Source organism: Phyllobates terribilis, unplaced genomic scaffold, assembly GCF_046119375.1.
Source record: "Phyllobates terribilis strain yellow unplaced genomic scaffold, ASM4611937v1 Scaffold_1__5_contigs__length_1240528914, whole genome shotgun sequence".
In the NCBI taxonomy this organism is placed as follows: domain Eukaryota; kingdom Metazoa; phylum Chordata; class Amphibia; order Anura; family Dendrobatidae; genus Phyllobates; species Phyllobates terribilis.
In genome coordinates this window covers 907,687,323-907,710,528 of record NW_027362761.1, presented here as the reverse complement: position 1 = coordinate 907,710,528, position 23,206 = coordinate 907,687,323, and the positions used below count along the sequence as shown (strand labels likewise).

Genomic DNA, 23,206 nt, shown 5'->3' with positions numbered 1-23,206 from the left:
AATATATACTGTTATTGCAAAACGTGTACTACATGGTAATAAATAAATTATAATTGTAATCATATATCATTTATAATTTTTATCATAATTATTTATTTTTTATTATTTTACGTTTTCATTTAGTTTGTCTTCTGCTTCTATACATGATACTATTTATCAAGCATTTCACTACAGTCCTGTCTACCTATACATCTAGATATTGTGTGTTTCAATCATTAGTTTATGTATGTATCTTAGTGGAAAGTAAAATTATATACGGTATATTTCAGTGTGTCTTTTTAGAAAAGCCTTTTTTATTAAGAATTTGGAAAGTGAGCAGTCCAGCTTGTCTTCATGCACTAGTAGTAGTTCTTCATCTGCTTTCCTAAGAAATCACTTAAAGGGGCAAACAAGCAAAGTCCGCAGGCGCTCTATGTGACTGCAGACTGCCTAATCGTGACAGTGTGCGATGCAAGTGACTGTAGACCTTGAATCTTAGACCAAACAACCCCTTTAATTAGAGATTCTTGGAGATTGGGAACTATCAAGAGAAATAAATGAAGTAGATGAAACTTTTGCTCTGATGCTTGTGCCATATGTGTATTGTATAACTTGTTTAGCACTACCTGAAAATGCCCTGAAATGGAAATCTACCAAGTGAAAATAGTTCTTTTAGTGATTCCTAAATAATTTTTTGAGTAGTTGGAAATTCACCCCTTAATGGCCAGCCCAGAAAGGGCCTTACAGCCCATCCAAATTTATTTGTGTTGTCTCTCCGCTTTCCATCAGCCATAACTTTTTTTTTTTTTTTTTGACCTGTGTGGCTATATGAGGATCTGGTTTCGGGTTTATATAAATTAACAATTTATTTATATGTTTTTTTTTACAATGTAAATATAGAAAAAGACAATTCTTGGCTTAGATTTTTTTGTCTATATTTTTTACTGTTGAGGTTTCACATCAAATTGCCTATTGAATGAATTTACTGGGCTATTATGGTTATGTAGGTTTTTTTTGTTACATGTTTGTAATAAAATGTATTTTATATAAAAAAAAAACACATTTTTTTTAATTCTTTTGCACTGGAGACTTTTTATTTCTTTATTTATTCTTTATTTTTTTTTGCCATATATTTTTATGTATATATTTTTTTTTACATAATATGTTCCCCATGAGATCATCAAAGCTCTCTGGAGAACATTTTTTTTCCTTTATTGATCATTTTTCCCACTGTATATGGGACATCCATAGTAGCCCCAGTTACAAGAGAAAACAGCCCACTTTAGTGACGTAGAGAAAGTCACTGGCAGAGCTAATCTGGGTCTGCTAGGACCCAACAACTTTGTTTTGCTATTCAGAGAGCTGGTGATTATGTGATCACTGGGTCCTACAGAAGCATCAGGAGTTCGGATGCTTCTGGACACTTCATTGGTTCTTCTCGTGTTAGTGGGTTTCCTCCGGGTGCTCTGGTTTCCTCCCACATTCCAAAGACATACTGATAGGGAATTTAGATAGTGAGCCCCAATGGGCGCAGTGCCCATGTCTGTAAAGCGCTGTGGAATTATTGGCGCTATATAAGTGAGTAAAATAAATAAATAAATTGCTTTCATTGAGGCAATTAACCACTTCTGTCTACTCCCCCCATGGTACCTAGCTGTGTCTGCCAGCTGTATCTGTGACTGCTAGATTGCAGGAGAAGGACCTTTAACTCAGCACCCTAAATTTCCATTAGAGTGGGGTTAAAGCTCAGAAGTGCTGTATATTTATGGCGCTTGGTAGTTATGTTGTTAAAATACAGTAAAATGTGACTACTTACAATAAAGCATTGTAGAAGTCTATTAAGATGGTTAAATTTAGCCTGGGCTATAATGTGTAGCAGAGCAATTACAGGAATTGTGTATTTGGTGACAAAATGTGTGTATTTAGGATATGATGTGCTTGAGATAATGGCTTTCTTTTACCTCTGGTGTTTGAAGAACCTAGAAAGGGAACAGATTCTGGTGTGGAAGAAGAACACACTGCCAAATTCCATCCATGGGTTTTGTTAGTAAAAAGGGGAGAAAACGCTTTGAAAAAGGTGACGCATACTCATATCTTGGCTTTAATTTTGGGTTAAGACAGACAAGGTCAATCCTGTGAGAGCCATCATCAGCACCATGAGAAATGGTGTAGTCAATGGTGGTTTTGATGTGATGAGCAATAGGCTCATAGACATTACAGTTGGGGTGCTGTCGGGAATAGTCATAGACTGGATGGTCTAAGGCAGAGGTCCTCAAACTTTTTAAACAGGGGGCCAGTTCACTGTCCCTCAGACCATTTGAGGGCCGGAATATAGTTTTTTAAAAAAACTATGAACAAATTCCTATGCACACTGCACATATCTTATTTTGTAGTAAAAAAAACAATATAGGAACAAATACAATATTTAAAATGAAGAACAAGTAAAGTTAAATCAACCGGTATTTCAATAGGTAGGTAACTGTACCCAATAGGCAGCATAGGTCCCCAATAGGCAGGTAAATATCTCCAATAGGCAGGTAAATATCCCCAATAGGCAGCATAGGTCCTCAATGGGCAGGTAAATGTTCCCAATAGGCAGGCTGTTTCCCCCTTATAATGCCATATGCAGGCTGTTCCACCCCTTATAATGCCCCATGCAGGCTGTTCCCCCCTTATAATGCCCCATGCTGGATGCCACCCCCCATATAATGCCCCATGCAGCATGTCACCCCCCCATATAATGCCCCATGCAGCATGTCACCCCCCCATATTATGCCCCATGCAGCATGTCACCCCCCCATATAATGCCCCATGCAGGATATCACTTCCCTGTCTTTATAATGCCCCATGCAGCATGTCACCCCCCCATATAATGCCCCATGAAGCATGTCACCCCTCCATATAATGCCCCATGCAGCATGTCACCCCCCCATATAATGCCCCATGCAGCATGTCATCCCCCCATATAATGCCCCATGCAGCATGTCACCCCCCCCATATAATGCCCCATGCAGCATGTCACCCCCCATATCATGCCCCATGCAGGATGTCACCCCCCCATATCATGCCCCATGCAGGATGTCACCCCACCATATTATACCCCTTGCAGGATGTCACCCCCCCATATAATGACCTATGCCTCCATACATTAAAAAAAAAAAAAATCCAATACTCACCTCACTTCTCACTTGCTGCCGCTGCTCTACTCTGGTCTGGACTCCAGCGTCGCAGCGGCGTCGTCCCGCTCTGCGCTGCCTGTGACGGTACTCGGGAGGGCCCGGTGTAAAGACGTCACCGCACCCTCTGACCTGAGACGTCACAGGAAGCGCAGAGCAGGAAGACAGCGGATCTGCAGAGGCACGGGGAGAGGTAAGTATACACCTGCCGGGGCCCTGAGCAAGCGGGAGAGAAGGGCGGGAGCTGACACCGCTCTCCTCTCCTCTGCCCATAGCCCGGCGGGCCGGATAAAAGTCCTGCCGCATGTGGCCCGCGGGCCGTAGTTTGAGGACCCCTGGTCTAAGGCTTTATTGACTTGTTTTGCCATGTACAAAAACATAAAGTTGTTTGAGGCCGGTTTTAAATGAAAATCCACTGTGTTGGGGAAAAATTTCTACTTGGGCTCTTCATCTAACCCAGGCGATAGTGATCCCCATGAGCAGTTTTGTAACATGAAGCTCATGGGACCCATTGCAAAATCTCCAACAGGCCCCCAACGATCCTGGATCGTTAATAGAATTGGTCTTCTTATATGGGCTAAAGGGATCTTTTGGGCCCCATATGCTTCATGGGCCCAAAAGTGAATGCATCTGCTGCACCCACTATAGTTATGTCCTAATCTATGAGCTAATATGCCTCATTTTGTAGCAAATGGTTTTATAAATAAGTGAAGCTCCTGACTTAGACTGGTAGAAGTAATAGACTTGCTTTATGTACTAATATTAACTTTAATAGCACCATCATATTCTGCAGCACTTTACAGATATTATTATCACCATCCCCATTGGGGCTCACAATTTAAATTCCCTATCAGTATGTCTTTGGAGCATGGGTGGAAACCGGAGTACACAAACACGCGGAGAACAAACTCCTTGCAGATGTTGTCCTTGATGGGATCTGAATCCATTGCAACAAAGGAACGATGGTAACCTGTGCTGCTGTGTTACCCACACAGGGTGTATCAAGGGGCAGTACGTTATAAGGGTGTTAAATTACTTAGTGAGTCTACTTTTAGATGTTCCCATAGTCAGAAGAGGTTGTCAAGCCTCATATAGGTGAAGAAAATCAGCCTTATTTTCTCATTATATCATCCTGTAGAAAATGAAGAGAGTGCAAGCCGATAGTACTATTTTCTTTTTCTATAGGATGATAAGGCAAGGCTGATTTTACTCTTGCATAGAAGCCTCGCAAGTTAATAAGTAACCTGCTCCGATTTTTGGAACATCTGAATGTGGACTCACTAAATAACTAAACTCTCCGACTTAAGGTAGTTGTTTTCTTTCAAGAAAGTGGGCCCCAAAGTGTGTAAAATACATAAAATGACAAACTCAGCAGGTACTCACCCTCCCCAAGTTCAACTTCGGCTCCTTGCTGCTGCTTCGATCCCCTTATTTTGATTACTGCGTGACATTACGTCAATAGCACATCACTGCTCTAGACATGACCGGGTACGGCCAATACGGCTTCTTCCCTTATAGATTACCTACCCCGGCATACCCGGGCACTCACCTTTTTCCCCAAATAAAAACACTACCACCTAGATTCTTTTGCATAAATTTGGCCACAGCGGCCATTTTATTAACAAACAACATTAACATATTAACAATAATATAAATAAAATATGAGGGGAGGGTTCTTGGAGCTAATAGATCTGGCTTTATAAATAAATGAAACAACTCCAACCATCATGTTAACCGCCAGCTCAAGGGCACCATACTTCCACCGTACGTGAAAGACTAACCAACTAAAAGCTCCCAGGGTAAAACCCCGTCCAGATCCCAGAACCGAATGCCAGATCACCCCCGCTCAATTTAAAAACTGCCTGGAATTTTTACAATTCCTTCCACAGACAATTCAGTACCAACTCCAAGAACCCCACCCCTTGCCAACACAGAGACTGTGACGAGCAACCCCGATTATTCCCCTCGGCAAATTTGTCTCCAGCCTCTACCTAAAATTCTTTTTTATGACACACCCTTATTTGAAAAACCCACTTTACAGAAACAAACCATAAAAAAGGGGAGGGTGGATGGGTCTTTCCTGCTTGATTTCTCTACTCGGAATGGCAGTTTTCCCTCACTTTTTACTATATACACCCCACCTTCCCCCAATGCCCGCCACCTAAGCATCCCTGCCCAATCCTATCCCCCGTATCCTTTAAATTTGAACCCTCCCGGCCAATTCCGGTAATGGAGGGCTTATTCCTAGCTATGCCAGTCTCCCGCGCCCTCCTGTCACTGAACTCAGCCGCTGAGTTCAGTGACTGGCTTAAGTGGTGATGCATATTGTTGACATGACATCACGACCCTAGCCAGCCAGTCACTGAGCTCAGCATCGCGTGCCGTCAGACTAAGAGCACAAGCACAGAGCTCAGTGACTGACTAGAGCGATGACATGTACATTTGACGTCACCACTGTAGTCAAAACACCAGGAACGAAGCAGCAGGGTGAGCCAGTGTTGGAGACAGGGAAGGTGAGTACTTTTTGAGTTTCTTGTTCGTATATTTTACATAGCCCCTAAAGTTCTAAGTCTGCGCATTACGGTAATATACATTGCCATTTGAAATTTGCAGTGTGACCAACTATTTTACATTATTGCTGTGCCTTGGATACTAAACCTATTTTTATATATATGAAGCATTAAACTGTAGTGATCAGTGTTTTCACCAGTCCTTAAAGTTCTTGCAGAAGCCTGGCTGTGTGTTAGCCAGGCTACTGTAGCTGATAAAGTGGGTACACCAGGGTGGTCCTTACTTTTGCAAATGTGTTTTCTTCAATAGGCACCCGTTGATTCTGTTTCTGTATGTAAACTAAAAATGCAGAAAACAGTTTAACCAGATACAACCTACTATCAAACTTTCTGGATTTTTGCCATAGCCGAGTCCCATTTGCACCTCGTCTAAAAGATCTGGTTGTGGCAGGATGGCGCAAATTTTGCTAAATATAGCCTGACGTTAATAACACCCTCCTTCTCCAGTTTTCTCAGCCAATCCGTCCTGTCCTATGAGAGTTTATTAGTCCTATAACCTAGACAGGTTATGTCACTGTCTACTACTACAAGAAAATGACTAAACAGACAGTTCACGATGCTGCTGGTTTAACAGCTAATGATGTTCTTGATGTCTGGTCTAAGGTAGGCATCCCCATGAGAATGGAAAAACACGTGGTTGAAAAAGTTGAAGGTCTCTTCAAAGAATATGACAAGCTAAATAAAAACCAAGGAAACAGAATTAAACGTTCTGATAGTCTGAAGAAGAATGGAACTAAGGTTTAGTCAACTCGTTTGATATTGCGTATGCTAGGGCTATGTATATGACAAGAATACTGGAAGACAAGTAGTTTTTGCTAGCTCAGAGACAAAACCAAGCAAAAAAGTGGTGAAAAAAGTTAAAACATAACCTTTACTATTAAATAGCTAAAATATACCAAATATAAAAAGTCACAAGGACCATAAATGCAACAAATTACCTACCACCGATATTAAAACATACACCTCCCTAAACCAATAGGGGAGTAAATAATGTACAGGTCATTGAGTGGCACAGGCGACATGACATGCCCACCAAGACAGGTGGTGTTGCAGTTGTCATCTGATGATAGATACTGATATGGAAGACAATGAAACTTATGAAACATCAGAGGTACTGCCGTCAGCAAAATGAGCCTAAAAAGGAAGAGTCAGTGTAGTAGATGAGAAACTGTCAGCAGGTCTTGACATGGCCAATATTAGTGACAGAAATGCAGCATTAATTCTCACACAAACCCTTCAACACCTGGGCCATGATCCTGAAGATTTCAATGCAATTCGTTCATCAGTTCGTAGAGAAAGAATAAATCTCAGTCAGACAATGGCTCTAAACCTGAAACAGGAGTTTCAGCCAACTGCACCTTTAACAATTCACTGGGATGGAAAGGTTTTAGAAGACTTCAGCAGTGGAAAACTGTAGACCGTCTTCCCATTCTGGTATCAGGAGTTGGCATTGATCAGTTGCTTGTGCTAATGCTGTTTATGCTGCAGCAGTGACCTGGATTGTTACTGACAATGTGACGTGCATGTGTTTTGATACCACATCTGTCAACATGGGTTCCAGGAACAGCGCCTGCAAACTTCTAGAGCAGAAGCTTGGTAAGGATATGCTGTGGTTTGTTCTGCAATCATATTCTAGAAATAGTGCTGTAAACAGTAGTTATTCATTTGTTTGGTCCGTTGAAAGGTTCAGAAAAATGTTCTTCAGCAGGTTCAAGAGCAACATATCATTAACTTGACTACCTTTCAGACAGCACTTTTAGACCAGATCATGTCAAGAGCAGCTTCCCACATTGCAGCTGAAATCATAGCCTTTGTGGTGATGCAACTGCTTGAGTACCAACCCCACGAGGACTACCGAGAATTATTGGAGTTAACAAGCATTTTCCTTGGTGGTGTTCCATCTAGAGGAATTTCATTCAGAGCTCCAACTGGACTGCATCGAGCCAAATGGATGGCAAAGGCCATCTACGAGTAAAAAATGTGGATGTTCAGGAGTCAGTTCATGCTGACAAATGAGTAAGAAAAGGCTATCACAGATATTTGTCAGTTTACTGTTTTGATCTATGTGAAGGTGTGGTTCCTGGCACCATCAGCCCCATTCATTGATCTCCAGCTGCTCAAGGACATCTATTTGTACAAGGCACAGAACAACTCAGTGTCAGAAGTCGCGATGAATAAGATGAAAAAACACTTATGGTACTTGTCCAAGGAACTGATCGCTCTATCCTTGTTTGCTGATGTTGTGTGAAATGACACAAATCGTCTGATGGTGACAGCCCTACAAACACAAGCTGCAGAACATCCTCCCAAGAAGATAACTGTTGATTCAGCATCACTTGTGATGAAGAACCTGGAAGACTTTGTCGCTCAGAAAACCAACAGGTTCTTTAGCATCACCGGCATGTCATCGGCATTCCTGTCCAAAGATGTAGCAGATCTATGGTCTGCAGATGAAGGCTACCAGGCTGCCAAGAAAACAGTCAGTGGTATGATGGTGGCTGCCAAGAAAGCAGTCAGTGGTATGGGAGTGACTAATGATACTGCAGAACGAGGAGTAGCACTGATGGAAAAATATAACAAGTTGCACACAACAAATGAAGAACAGAAACAATTTCTGCTGCTGGAAGTCAAGAAGTATCAAGAATAATATGGAGATAGAACAAAAAAGGCACTTACGGACTGCAAATAATAAGTGACGCTATCAAACAAGTATTTACAGTTATATGAAAAAGTTTGGGCACCCCTATTAATCTTAAGCTGAATGTTTTATAAAAATTGGTGTTTTTGCAACAGCTATTTCAGTTTGATATATGTAATAACTGTTGGACACAGTAATGTTTCTGCCTTGAAATGAGGTTTATTGTACTAACAGAAAATGTGCAATCTGCATTCAAACAAAATTTGACAGGTGCATAAGTATGGGCACCCTTATCATTTCCTTGTTTTAAATACTCCTACCTACTTTTTACTGACTTACTAAAGCACTTTTTTTGGTTTTGTAACCTCATTGAGCTTTGAACTTCATAGCCAGGTGTATGCAATCACGAGAAAAGCTACTTAAAGTGGCCACTTGCAAGTTGTTCTCCTGTTTGAATCTCCTCTGAAGAGTGGCATCATGGGTTCCTCAAAACAACTGTCAAATGATCTGAAAACAAAGATTATTCAACATAGTTGTTCAGGGGAAGGATACAAAAAGCTGTCTCAGCGATTTAACCTGTCAGTTTCCACTGTGAGGAACATAGTAAGGAAATGGAAGAACACAGGGACCGTTCTTGTTAAGGCCAGAAGTGGCAGGCCAAGAAAAACATCAGAAAGGCAGAGAAGAAGAATGGTGAGATCAGTCAAGGACAATCCTCAGACCACCTCCAGAGAGCTGCAGCATCAACTTGCTGCAGATGGTGTCACTGTGCATCAGTCAACTATACAACGCACTTTGCACAAGGAGAAGTTGTATGGGAGAGTGATGCGAAAGAAGCCGTTTCTGCAAGCACGCCACAAACAGAGTCGGCTGAGGTATGCAAAAGCACATTGGGAGAAGCCAATTTCTTTTTGGAAGAAGGTCCTGTGGACTGATGAAACCAAGATTGAGTTGTTTGGTCATACAAAAAGGCGTTATGCATGGCGGCAAAAAAACACAGCATTCCAAGAAAAACACTTGCTACCCACAGTAAAATTTGGTTCCATCATGCTTTGGGGCTGTGTGGCCAATGCCGGCACCGGAAATCTTGTTAAAGTTGAGGGACACATGGATTCCACTCAGTATCAGCAGATTCTTGACAATAATGTTCAAGAATCAGTGACAAAGTTGAAGTTACGCAGGGGATGGATCTTTCAGCAAGACAATGATCCAAAACACCGCTCCAAATCTACTCAGGCATTCATGCAGAGGAACAATTACAATGTTCTGGAATGGCCATCCCAGTCCCCAGACCTGAATATCATTGAACATCTGTGGGATCATTTGAAGAGGGCTGTCCATGCTCGGCGACCATCAAACTTAACTGAACTGGAATTGTTTTGTAAAGAGGAATGGTCAAAAATACCTTCATCCAGGATCCAGGAAATCATTAAAAGCTACAGGAAGCGACTAGAGGCTGTTATTTTTGCAAAAGGAGGATCTACTAAATATTAAAGTCACTTTTCTGGTGAGGTGCCCATACTTATGCACCTGTCAAATTTTGTTTGAATGCAGATTGCACATTTTCTGTTAGTACAATAAACCTCATTTCAAGGCAGAAACATTACTGTGTCCAACAGTTATTACATATATCAAACTGAAATAGCTGTTGCAAAAACACCAATTTTTATAAAACATCAAGCTTAAGATTAATAGGGGTGCCCAAACTTTTTCATATAACTGTAACTGTCAGGCAACAAAAGTAACGTTTTTGGTTTATAAATAACCATGATTTGTACCTGCCGATTATAATGGTTAATTTTTACCAAGACATGTTCAAACGACTACATATCTTGATTGGTAGGGACCTGTAAAATTGAAAAGATTTTTAAAATGTTTGTAGTTTATTTAGTCTTTTACCCAAATTAATCATTTCAAAGGATGCTCCATCAAAAAATTGAAAATATAATTTTTTGCTTGCATTAAGCACCACCCTTGGGTACACTGATGTATATATCTATCATGGAGCATTCATTTACCAGTGCTCATAATGGATATATACCAAAAACCAAGCATAAAGGAAGGTATTCATAATATTGCAGTTGGTTTGGAAAAAAATAGGGGGAATTTATCAAGGATTCTGTACCATTTTTTTATATCAAAAAGTCAAAAATTCGATCACACATTCTTGTGCAGAAATGTGCTACTTCTTGCTATTTTATGCCATTCCCCCAGCTTTTAAAAAATAGTTATAATCTGACCCAGATTTATGAATTGCAACTTTTTAAAAAGTCACACAAAAAGTCGCAAACTCACTCCAGTAGGCGGATAGCATAGAAATTGGAAAAACAGTTGTAGACAGAAGTTATATAATCAAAGGAAAGCCTACTAGATATATCAGATGAATACTTTATACCTCCTTGGGGTTTAAATATATAATTCTACCTAAGGGCAAAATGTATTTGCAATTAAAAGCCGTAGTGTTTAATTTTTTTTTTACTATTTTATTGTATTTATTTATGTAAGATTAATGAATTGCTATCTTATATGAATTTCATATTTGTGGATCTGTTTGGTAGTTGGTAGTGACTATTTTTTCACTTAAAGGGTTAAAGCACCACTCCAGTGTTTTTTTTTATTACACCACTGGAGTGGTGCTTTAACCCCTTTACCCCCCAGGGTGGTTTGCACGTTAATAACCAGGCCAATTTTTACAATTCTGACCACTGTCACTTTATGAGGTAATTACTTTGAAACGCTTCAACGGATCCCCCTGATTCTGAGATTGGTTTTTCGTGACATATTGTACTTCATGATTGTGGTAAAATTTCTTCGATATCACTTGCGTTTGTTTGTGAAAAAATTGGAAATTTGTCGAAAATTTCACTATTTTCAAAATTTAAATTTATTCCATTAAATCAGAGAGATATGTTACACGAAATAGTTAATAAATAAAATTTCCCACATGTCTACTTTACATCAGCACAATTTTGGAACCAACATTTTTTTGTTGTTAGGAAGTTCTAAGGGTTAAAATTTGACCAGCGATTTCTCATTTTTCCAACAAAATTTACAAAACCATTTTTTTAGGGACCACATCACATTTGAAGTGACTTTGAGGGGCCTTTATGACAGAAAATACCCAAAAGTGACACCATTCTAAAAACTGCACCAATCAAGGTGCTCAAAACCACATTCAAGAAGTTTATTAACCCTTCACATGCTTCACAGGAATTTTTGGAATGGGGAAGAAAAAAATGAACATTTAACTCTTTTCACAAAAATGTTACTTTAGACCCCATTTTTTTATGTTTGCAGGGGTAACAGGAAAAAATGGACCCTAAAATTTGTTGTGCAATTTCCCCTGAGCACGAAGATACCCCATACATGGGGAAAAAACACTGTTTGGGCGCACGGCAGGGCTCAGAAGGGAAGGAGCGCCATTTGACTTTTTGAATGTAAAATTTGTTTGAATAATTGGCGGACACCATGTTGCGTTTAGAGAGCCCCTGATGTGCCTAACCAGTGGAAACCCCCCATAAGTGATACCATTTTGGAAACTAGACCCCTCAGGGAACTTATCTAGATGTATGGTGAGCACCTTGAACCCCCAAGTGCTTCACAGAAGTTTATAACATGGAGCCGTGAAAATAAAATTTTCACATTTTTCCCACAAAAATGTTTTTCAGCCCCCAGTTTTGCATTTTCATAAGGGTAACAGGATAAATTGCCCCATGCAACTTGTTGTGCAATCTCTCCTGAGTAATCCGATACCCCATATGTGGGGGAAAACCACTGCTTGGGTGTACGGCAGGGTTCCGAAGGGAAGGAGCGCCATTTGACTTTTTGAATGTAAAATTTTCTTGAATAATTAGCGGACGCCATGTTGCGTTTGGAGAGCCCCTGATGTGCCTAAACAGTGGAAACCCCTCACAAGTGATACCATTTTGAGAACTATACCCCTCAGGGAACTTATCTAGATGTATGGTGAGCACCTTGAACCCCCAAGTGCTTCACAGAAGTTTAGAACATGAAGCCGTGAAAATAAAAAAAATCTAACTTTTTCCACAAAAATTATCTTTTAGCCCCAAATTTTTTAGTTTCACAAGGGTAAGAGGAGAAAATGGAACCTAAAAACTGTTGTGCAATTTCTCCTGAGTACGCCAATACCCCATATGTGGGGAAAATACACTGTTTGGGCGCAAGTCAGGGTTCAGAAGGGAAGGAGCATTGTGTGACTTTTTGAACGCAAAATTGGCTGGAATCAAGAGCGGACGCCATTTCGCATTTCGGATCCCTAATGTGCCTAAATAGTGGAAACCCCCCACAAGTGACCCCATTTTGGAAACTAGACCCCTCAAGGATTTTATCAAGGGGTATAGTGTACATTTTGAACCCAGAGGTACAACAGAATTTGATAGCATTAGGTCATCATATTGAATAAGTTGACAGTAGTCTTGAGCGCAAGTACTCGCTACTTGAGTTTACATCGGGTACTCGGGTATGCACCATGTATCACGGGTGCTCGAGTGACATGCTCGAGTCCCTGCCCGGCATGTTTCACGGTTGTTAGATACCCCAAAAAGTCATGCGGGGATCGCTTGTGCATGGCAGGCGATCCCAGCAACATTTTTTTTGTCCGCGAAGCATATAGGGCAGAGACTCGAGCATGTCACTCGAACACCCGCGATACTCAGTGCATACCCGAGCACCCGATGCAAACTCAAGTAGCGAGCACTTGCGCTCAACACTGGTCGCCATATTGTCATCATTTTTTTTTCTTTACTTTTGAAAAAATCCCAACCCTAACCCCAACCCTAATACAACCCCAACCCTATCCCCAACCCCAACCCTAACCCTAGCCCAACCCCAACCCTAGCCCAACCCTAACCCTAGCCCAACCCTAACCCCAACCCTAACCCTAATCCTAGAGTTTATTTTTTTACACCGTTCCTCGTGTGGTATAAGTGATTAGACGACTTTATTCTTTGGGTCGGTGCAATTACAGCAATACCAGATTCATATCGGGTTTTAAGATTGACAGCTGTCACACACTAAAAGACGCTTTTTTTGCAAAGACTAGTTTTTGCATCGCCATATTTTGAGAGCTATAATTTTTCCATATTTTGGCCGACAGAGTCATGTGATGGCTTGTCTTTTGTGGGACAAGTTGATGTTTTTATTGGTACTATTTTCGGGCATGTGACATTTTCTGATCGCTTTCTATTCCAATTTTTGGGATGCAGAATAAACAAAAACCAGCAATTCAGAAATTGTTTTTTTGGGGGTTTTTTTATGCCGATTTGCGTGTGGTAAAATTGATAAGGCAGCTTTATTCTTCAGGTCAGTACATTTACAGCGGTACCACATTTATTTAGTTTTTTTGTTTTAGCGCTTTTACACAATAAAAACTATTTTCTAGAAAAAATATTTTTTTTGTATAGCTTTATTGTGAGAGCTATAACTTTTTTTTATTTTTTGGATGATGGAGCTGTATGGTGGCTTGTTTTTTGCGGGACAAGATGACGTTTTCAGTGGTACCATTTTTATTTACATTCGTCTTTTTGATCGTGTGTTATTCCATTTTTTGCTTGGCGGTATGATGATAAAGCATTGTTTTTTGCTTTCTTTTTTATTTTTTTTACCATGTTCACTAAAGGGGTTAACTAGTGGGACAGTTTTATAGGTCAGGTCGTTCCGGACGCGGCAATACTAAATATGTGTACTTTTATTGGTTTCTTTTTCTTTTTCATAATAAATAAATATTATGGGTTCAATATATTTTTATTTTTTGGGGATTATTTTTTTCATTTTTTTTTAATATAGTTTTACAATTTTTTTTAATTTTTTTAAATTTTTTTTTTCACTTTTCTACTTTTTTTTTAACTCTTACACATTGTCCCACTATGGGACTTTCACTTTTTTGCAGCCTAATCGGCTGCATGGCATAGAGAGCAGCAGCTCCCTTTGTCATGCAGCCTGTCAGCGCTGCACACAGGGGAGACATTACTTTGGTCATGCACTGCGCATGACCAAAGTAACGTCCTGCCTCCTGGTGATCCGGATGTTGTCATGACGACATCGGGTCGTCATGACAACATCCGGAAGCCGCCGCAGACATCGCTGGACGCCGGCAGGAGAGGTGAGAATAGCGATCACCTCCCCCCTTGCCACCGCAATGCTGAAATTGACTTCAATTGCAGCATTGCGGGGGTTAATGTGCAGGGAGCGGTGTGGGACCACTCCCTGCACATAGCACCAGGTGTCTGCTGTGACAATCTGCTGACACCCAGCGGCGATCGCCCCGCACCCCTTGTGTGCGGGCGCGATCGCAGCGCGCGTAATAGTACGTAGCTGGCCCTATAGGCCCAGGGCACAGCTACGTACTATTACTGACAAGGTCGTAAAGGGGTTAAATGTTAGTCTGCTGTCTCATGCTCACCCGCCGCGACCTTCACCATTTTCCAGCATCGCTCCCGTCGGACTCAGTTGAAAAGTGGCCTGCCTGCAGCTCCAGTGTTTCATGGAGCTGCATTGAGGTCACTTTTCAATACAAGTCTATGAGAGCCTTGTTCTGGCTCTCATAGACTTGCATTGAGAGCTTGTGACATAGCTTGTGACGTAGCTTCTGACTTCTGGCCAGTCTGCTCTTACAAAATGGCATTGTGGGACTGGAACAGTGCCAAAAAACGGTAAAGGCACTGGAGCGTGAGTATATAACTGGGTGCAGGGGACTTAAATTTAAAGCCACTCCGGAGCTGAAAAAAACCCAAAATGCTAGAGTGGTGCTTCAAGGCCATGGCCCCACTATCAGTATTTGGTCAGTATTTGGTAACTATTTTTTCTCAGGTGTGGGAGCCAAAACCAGGTGAGGAAGAATCAGAGAAAAGTCACCAATTCCACATTTATCACCCACTCCTGGTTTTGGCTCCCACTCCTGAGAAAAAATACTGACTGAATACTGACCAAATACTGATAATGGGACTGTGGCCTAAGTTTCACAAAATGCTCTTTACTCCCAGAAGAAGCTCCAGTGAAACTTGAGTTAGGCACAGTTCAATGAAAAGGCTTTTCAAAGGCATTTTTTTTACAAAAAATAATAATAATTGAGAGTGCATGTGGTTGATATTTTGAGAGTCCTCAGTAGCTGATACATTTTAATGGCAATCTAATGTATACTTTAAATGTTTTTTTTTTTCTATATCTACTGCCTATCATGGTACAAAAATATTTTTCCTGTAAAAATTGAGACATAGAGACATTTTTATGATGATTTTACATGTGTTTTCACTATGATTGGGAAAGTCAGCAGACATATTTGCTGTTTCCAAATTATTTTTTTTTACACAGACCAAAACTAATATTACCGCCATATAATGGTCATATAATGGTAAATACCAGTTCTGCAGACTGTGTAAGCTATTACAGTACAGTTCTATCTTGTGGTTCACAGGTGATGTCCATTCTGTTGGAAGTCATGCACCATTTTTTCTACCTGGCCCAGACCGCCATAAAGACTTCTTCCAGGCGTGAATTGTCTGCAGAGTTTGCAACACAGACACATTTCACTTCTGCAACACAGACACATTTCACATTCATTTCCAGCAACATCTACCTCTATGCCGACCCAACACAAGCTCTCCCATCTTACTGATAGCGCAGTGCTGAAGCAGTTGTTTTTCTGCACCCTAGAAAATAATAATTCCCCTTCAGTGTTCTCCACACTGCATTTTTGTGTGTGTGCTAACTGAAATAAGAGCTGGGTGCTTGGTTCATGCCGCTTTGTTTATACTGCCCCATTGCCAATTGAAGAGGTTGGCACTTAGGATAAGAATTGCACTATGTACCCATTACCGGTATGTCCTTCCTTCCTTCCATTCCATGCTGTTTGCAAGCTCTTGTGGGTAATGTCTATTTTCTTTTTGTCTTACTGCTTAATGTTCACCTGTTGTCTTTGTTGCTTCTCCAATTTGAAAGCGATCAGTTACTGCTGCTATCAAACTAAGGATTCTTATCGGAAAATGAAAGTGGGACATTGTTATATATTCTAAATGAAGAAAAATGCCTAGACATAAGATAGCATGCTGAAAGCCAAATTACTATACCCACCTTCCATTACATTCCATTATTATGCTTGTTCTGCTCCCTTGGAGTGTATAGATATGTAATTTTGTGCAATGCTGTATGCATATTGATCCACCACTCTCTTGGAAAATGAGTTTTTACTGCCCAGGTCTTCAACACATACATTATACAGTATCAGTTCATATGTCTTGTTTATACATTTTTTTTACTTTTGCTATATGGTGTACATGGCTTAAATGTAGAAAAAAATCGATGTGTATGTGGGTTTACTATGGATAACTACAGGTGCATCTCACAAAATTAGAATATCATCAAAACGTTAATTTATCTCAGTTCTTCAATCCAAAAAGTGAAAGTAATATATTATATAGAGTCACTACAAACAGAGTGATCTATTTCAAGTGTTTATTTCTGTTAATGTTGATGATTATGGCTTACAGCCAATGAAAACACAACAGTTATTATCTCAGTAAATTAAAATAATTAACAAAAAACACCTGCAAAGGCTTCCTAAGCTTTTAAAAAGGTCTCTTAGTCTGTTTCAGTAGGCTCCACAATCATGGGGAAGACTGCTGACTTGACAGATGTCCAGAAGGCAGTCATTGACACACTCCACAAGGTCCCAGAGTTCCAATTTTCATTTGGAAATCAAGGTCCCAGAGTCTGGAGGAAGAGTGGAGAGGCACACAATCCAAGCTGCTGGAGGTCTAGTGTGAAGTTTCCACAATCAGTGATGGTTTGGGGAGTCATGTCATCTGCTGGTGTAGGTCCACTGTGTTTTATCAAGACCAAAGTCAGCGCAGCCGTCTACCAGGAAAGTTTAGAGCACTTCATGCTTCCCTCTGCTGACAAGCTTTGTGGACATAGAAATTTCATTCTCCAGCAGATCTTGGGACCTGTCCACACGGCCAAAAGTACCAATACCTGGTTTAAAAACAACAGTATCACTGTGCTTGATTGGCTAGCAAACTCGCCTGACCTTAAAATCTATGGGGTATTGTCAAGAGGAAGATGAGAGACACCAGACCCAACAATGCAGACGAGCTGAAGGCTGCTATCAAAGCAACCTGGGCTTCCGTAACACCTCAGCAGTGCCACAGGCTGATAGTCTCCATACCACACCACATTGATGCAGTCATTGATGAAAAAGGAGCCCCGACCAAGTATTGAGTGCATTTACTGAACATACATTTCAGTAGGCCAACATTTCGGATTTTAAAAACATTTTTCAAGCTGTTGTTATAAAGTATTCTAATTTACTGAGATAATGACTTTTGTGTTTTCATTGGCTGTAAGCCATAATCATCAACATTAACAGAAATAAACACTTGAAATAGATCACTCTGTTTGTAATGACTCCATATAATATATGAGTTTCACTTTTTAACTTTTTTAACTTTTTGATGATATTCTAATTTTGTGAGATGTATCTGTCAAACAAATGTACAGCCAACAAATATCTAAGGTTCTAAGGTCTATAGACATCTTTAATTTATTGACTATTCAACATTTGACATATTAAGTCGTGAGAAAAAACTAAGCACACCCTTTGAATTCTATGATTGTTCGAATTAGAACATATATGGTCCTTAGACAGTGTTAAATTGTCCCTTTTTTGGTAAATAAATAGTGACATGGTGTAATTTATCATGTGTTCTTCATCTGAGGATGTATTTACCTAACTTTAACCATGACATATGACAGAAACTTTCGTCATATTCCTGCCTTTGATGTTGGCTTACACATAATGGCTGATTTAATCAGCTATCATGTGCCTTTAACAGCGCGTGTAGAGCAGAGCTTTGCCAGCGACTATTAACCTGTTAAATCCCGCTGTCAATCTCTGACAGCAGCATTTAACATGCACCGGGAGGGGGGTGCATCGTTCTAAGCTCCTGTGATGCAATCATGGGGCACCGATGGGTTGTCATGTCAGCCGCGACTCTGCTGATAACCCCTATGGCTGTCATTATGATCCCCCTTGTGAAAGCTGGCCCATATGAGATCGTGATTTTGATGTTTTTTATTATTTTTTTCATATATTTAAAAAACTTTTTTTGACTTTTTACTGTATTTAACTTGAAACTGCGATCGCCCGATCGCTTGTGCTATACATACCAGTGCTTCAGCTCCATTAAAAAAAATAAAAATACACATATATTGGTATCGCTATGTTCGTAAAAGTCCAACCTATCAAAATATAAAATAAATGAACCCAATTGGTAAACGGCGTAATGAGAAAAATAATCAAAACACCAAAATTAAGGGTTTTTTGTCCGCCTCAACATTGCAAAAAAATGCAATAAGGCAATCAAAACATTGTCTCTACCCCAAAATGGTATCAGTATAAAATGTCAGCTCAGGACGCAAAAAAAATAAGCCATCACACTGCCCCATATCCCAAAAAATGTAAACGTTACGGGTCTTGAAAAATGGCGACAAAAGTAAATTTCCAATTTTTTTTCTCACCACTTAAAAAAAAACTACACGTTTGGTATCCCCGTACTTGTACTAGAGAATCATAATGCCAGATCAGTTTTACCATATAGTGAACATGGTAGATAAAAACCCCCAAAATAATTGTGGAATTGCACTTTTTTTGCAATTTCAACGCACATGGAATTTTTTTCTCCCTTTTTCCAGTATACTATGTGGTAGAATGAATGGGGTAAATTAAAAGTACAATTTGTCATGCAAAAAAACAAGCCTGCATACTGCTATGTTGACGAAAAAATCAAAAAGGTATGACTCTTGGAAGAAGGGGAGGAAAAAAACGAAAATGAAACAACGGAAAATCGCCATGTCATGAAGAAGTTAAGACCTTCTAAGAATATTTGAATTTTTTTTTTTTATTATTGCCTGATACGTCATAGCATAGAATTCAAAGAGGGTGTACTTAGGTTTTGTCATGACTGTTTATACGCTATGCAATGTAACATGATTGTAGTTATTACCCGTAAAAAAATATGGTATTGTGCACAGAGCTGTTTTTTTTTGCTACAATATAAGCTCTGAATGGGTGGAAAATGTTAGACAGAGAGTGAACTGTCAGTTCTTTAAGTTGACATGTTGGAAGTAGGTAAGACGTAATGATCTGAGTGACTTTTACAAGGCCTGATCTGCATGGACTATTAATTCATTTAATTTTTTTATTCAATCTGATATCTATCTTTATATAAAGCCATGGTATCATCATTGGTTTCCGGGAGCCAACATTGTCTACAAATTTGTCCTAAAACATTGATTTTACCTGATGTACTTCTACAGTGGTTATATCTTTTCTATCTTAGATAGTTATGTAACAGATAAAGCATGGAGGACAGAACATCCCATTCCTCTGCTGACACAAGTGAATTACAATTACATTGCTTAAGTGATTGTGTCTGAGCCCTAACAGACCAAATGGACAAATCTACACATAATACACAGTAGTATCATTTTTAAGCCAACACCTAAATTCAATTGCCTTCTCTACAGATAGAAATGAAGCATCATAAAAACTAGTAATAATGCTAATAGGTCTCAGAGCACTCTTCACCTCCCTTGGATTCTTTACTGCAATGTAGCATTTGATCATAATAAGAAATGATCTAATAGAATGAAAATATTTTTAGTGGTAAACCAATTAACCCCTTCACCTCCAAGCCTGGTTTCATCTTCCTGACCAAGCCAAATGTTACAATTCTGACCAGTGTCACTTTATGTGGTAATAACTCTGGGACGCTTCAATGTATGCAAGTGATTTTGAGACTCTTTTTTTCCGTGGCACATTGTACTTCATGGTAAATTTAGGCCGATATTTTTTGCGTTTATTTGTGAAAATATCTTAAATTTCGCAATTTTCAACCTGTTGATTTTTAAGTCCTTAAACCAGAAAGTTATATCACACAAAATAGTTAATAAATAACATTTATCACATGTCTACTTTACATCAGCATCATTTTTTAAACATTTTTTTTTTGTTAGGAAGTTAGAAGGGTTAAAAATTGATCAGCAATTTCTCAATTGTCCAACAACATATATAAAAGCAATTTTTGTAGGGACCACATCACATTTGAAGTGATTTTGAGGAGCCTATGTGGCAGAAAATACCCAAAAGTGACACCATTTTAAAAATGGTACCCCTCAGAGTGCTCAAAACCTCATTCAATAAGTCTATTAACCCTTCAGGTGCCCCATAGGTATTAAAACAATATGGAAGGAAAAATGAAAACTTTACTTTTTCCCACAAAAATGTTGATTTAGGCCCAAATTTAGCATTTTCACAAGAGTAACAGGAGAAAATGGACCATATAATTTCTTGTGCAATTTCTCCTGAGTACGCCGATACCCTATATGTGGTGGAAAACTACTGTTTGGGGGCACAGCAGGGTTTGGAAGAGAAGGAGCACCATTTGACTTTTAGAACGCAAAATTGGGTGGAATCGATAGCGGACTACATGTTGCGTTGGAAGAGCCCATGATGTGCCTAAACAGTGGAAAATCCCCACAAGTGACCCCATTTTGAAATCTACACCCCTCAAGGAACTTATCTAGAGGTGTGGTGAGCACCTTGAACCCACAGGTACTTCACAGAATTTTAGAACGTTGAGCCATGAAAATGAAACAATACATTTTTCCTGCAAAAATGTTGGTTTTACCCTAAATTTTTAATTTACACAAGGGTAATAGAAGAAAATGGACCATAATATTTGTTTTGAAATTTATCCTGAGTATGCTGATACCCCATATGTGGTGGAAGATTAATGTTTGGGCGCATGGCAGGGCTCCAAAGGAAAGGAGCATCATTTGACTTTTGGAGTGCAAGATTGGCTGGAATAGATAGTGGACGCCATGTCGCGTTTGCAAAGCCACCTATGTGCCTAAACAGTGGAAAACCCCCACAAGTGACCCCATTATGGATACTACACCTCTCAAGGAACTTATCTGGAGGTGCGGTGAGCACCTTGAAATAACAGGTACTTTTTTAATTTTAGAACGTTGAGATGTGAAAATGAAGAAATACATTTTTTCCCACAAAAATGTTGATTTTGCCCCAAATTTTTCATTTTCACAAGGGTAAAAGGAGAAAATGAACCATAAAGTTTGTTGTGCAATTTCTCCTGAGTACGTTGACACCCCATATGTGGTGGAAAACTATTGTTTGGGCACACAGCAGGGCTCAGAAGGAAAGGAGCACCAACTGAATTCTGAAGCTCAACTTTGGCTGGAATAAATTGCGGATGACGAGTCACATTTGAAGAGCCCCTGACATGCCAAAACAGCAGAAACCCCCATAAGTGACACCATTTTGGAAACTACACCTTTTGAGGAATGCAGCTAGGGGTATAGTGAGCATTTTAACCCTCAAGCGATTCACAGAATTGTATAACATTAGGCTGAGTAAATGTAAAATGACCATTTCTTTACTAAAATGTTGCTTTGTCCCCAAGTTTTTAATTTCCAAAAGGGATAATAGGAAAAAATGAACTGTACAATTTGTTACGCAATTTTTTCAGCGTACACCAATACCATATGTGGTCAAAATGACTTTTGAGGCATAGTGAAAAGCTCAGAAGGGAAGAAGCGTCATATTGGAGTTCAGATTTTCCTGTAATGGTTTGAAGATGCCATGTCACATTGGCAGAGCCCCTGAGGTGCCAGAACAGTAGAACCTCCCATAAGTGACCCTATTTTAAAGCTACACACAAAAATGAATTGATCTAGGGGTGCAGTGAGCATGTTGACACCACATGTGCCTCACAGAATTTCATACAAAACAGAAAATGGCCAAAAAGTTTTTCTTCATAATTTATCTAAAAATATTTAATCCAGTATATATTTATATACGTATATACTAGCTATTGAACACGTTCTACACCCGGGTGGCGAGTATTTTTATTGGCATATGCTCCCCCATCCTGGTCTCCAATCCTGTTATGTGCTTCCCCATCCTGGCATATGCTTCCCCATTTTGGCATATGCTCCCCCATCCTGCTATGTGCTCCCCCATCCTGCTATGTGCTCCCCCATCCTGGCATATGCATCCCCATCCTGTTATGTGCTCCCCCATCCTGGTCCATGCTCCCCCATCCTTGTCCATGCTCCCCCATCGTGGTCCGTGCTCCCCCATCCTGGTATGTGCTCCCCCCATCCTGTTAGGCGTTCCACAAGCTGTTAGGTGCTCCCTGCATCCTGTTAGGTGCTAGCCCCATCCTGTTAGGTGCTCCCCCATCCTGTTAGGTGCTTCCCCTATCCTTTTAGGTGCTTCCCCCCATCCTGTTAGGTGCTTCCCCCATCCTGTTAGGTGCTCCCCCCATCCTGTTGGGTGCTTGCCCCATCCTGTTAGGAGCTTCCCCCATCCTGTTATGTGCTTGCCCCATCCTGTTAGGTGCTTCACCTATCCTGTTATGTGCTGCCCCATCCTGTTTTGTGCACCCCCATCCTGCTCCCCCATTCTGTTTTGTGTGCCCCCATCCTGTTTTGTGCTCCCCCATCCTGTTTTCTGCGCCCCCATCCTGTTTTGTGTGCCCCCATCCTGTTTTGTGCGCCCCCATCCTGTTTTGTGCTCCCCCATCCTGTTTTGTGCGCCCCCATCCTGCTCTCCATCCTGTTTTTTGCACCCCCATCCTGCTCCCTTATCCTGTTTTGTGCACCTCCATCCTGTTTTGTGTGCCCCTATCCTGGTATATGCTCCCCCATCCTGTTTTGTGTACCCCCATCCTGCTCCCCCATCCTGTTTTTTGTGCGCCCATCCTGTTTTGTGCTCCCCCATCCTGTGCCCCATCCTGTTTTGTGCT

The 23,206-nt window shown here is 40.4% G+C and overlaps 1 protein-coding gene across 4 annotated transcripts in view; it reads left to right on the top strand.

Annotated features, from left to right (window-relative positions):
• Nucleotides 1–23,206, top strand: part of TRPC3 (transient receptor potential cation channel subfamily C member 3) — a 443,652-nt gene that overhangs the window by 3,327 nt on the left and 417,119 nt on the right. The window lies entirely within an intron of this gene.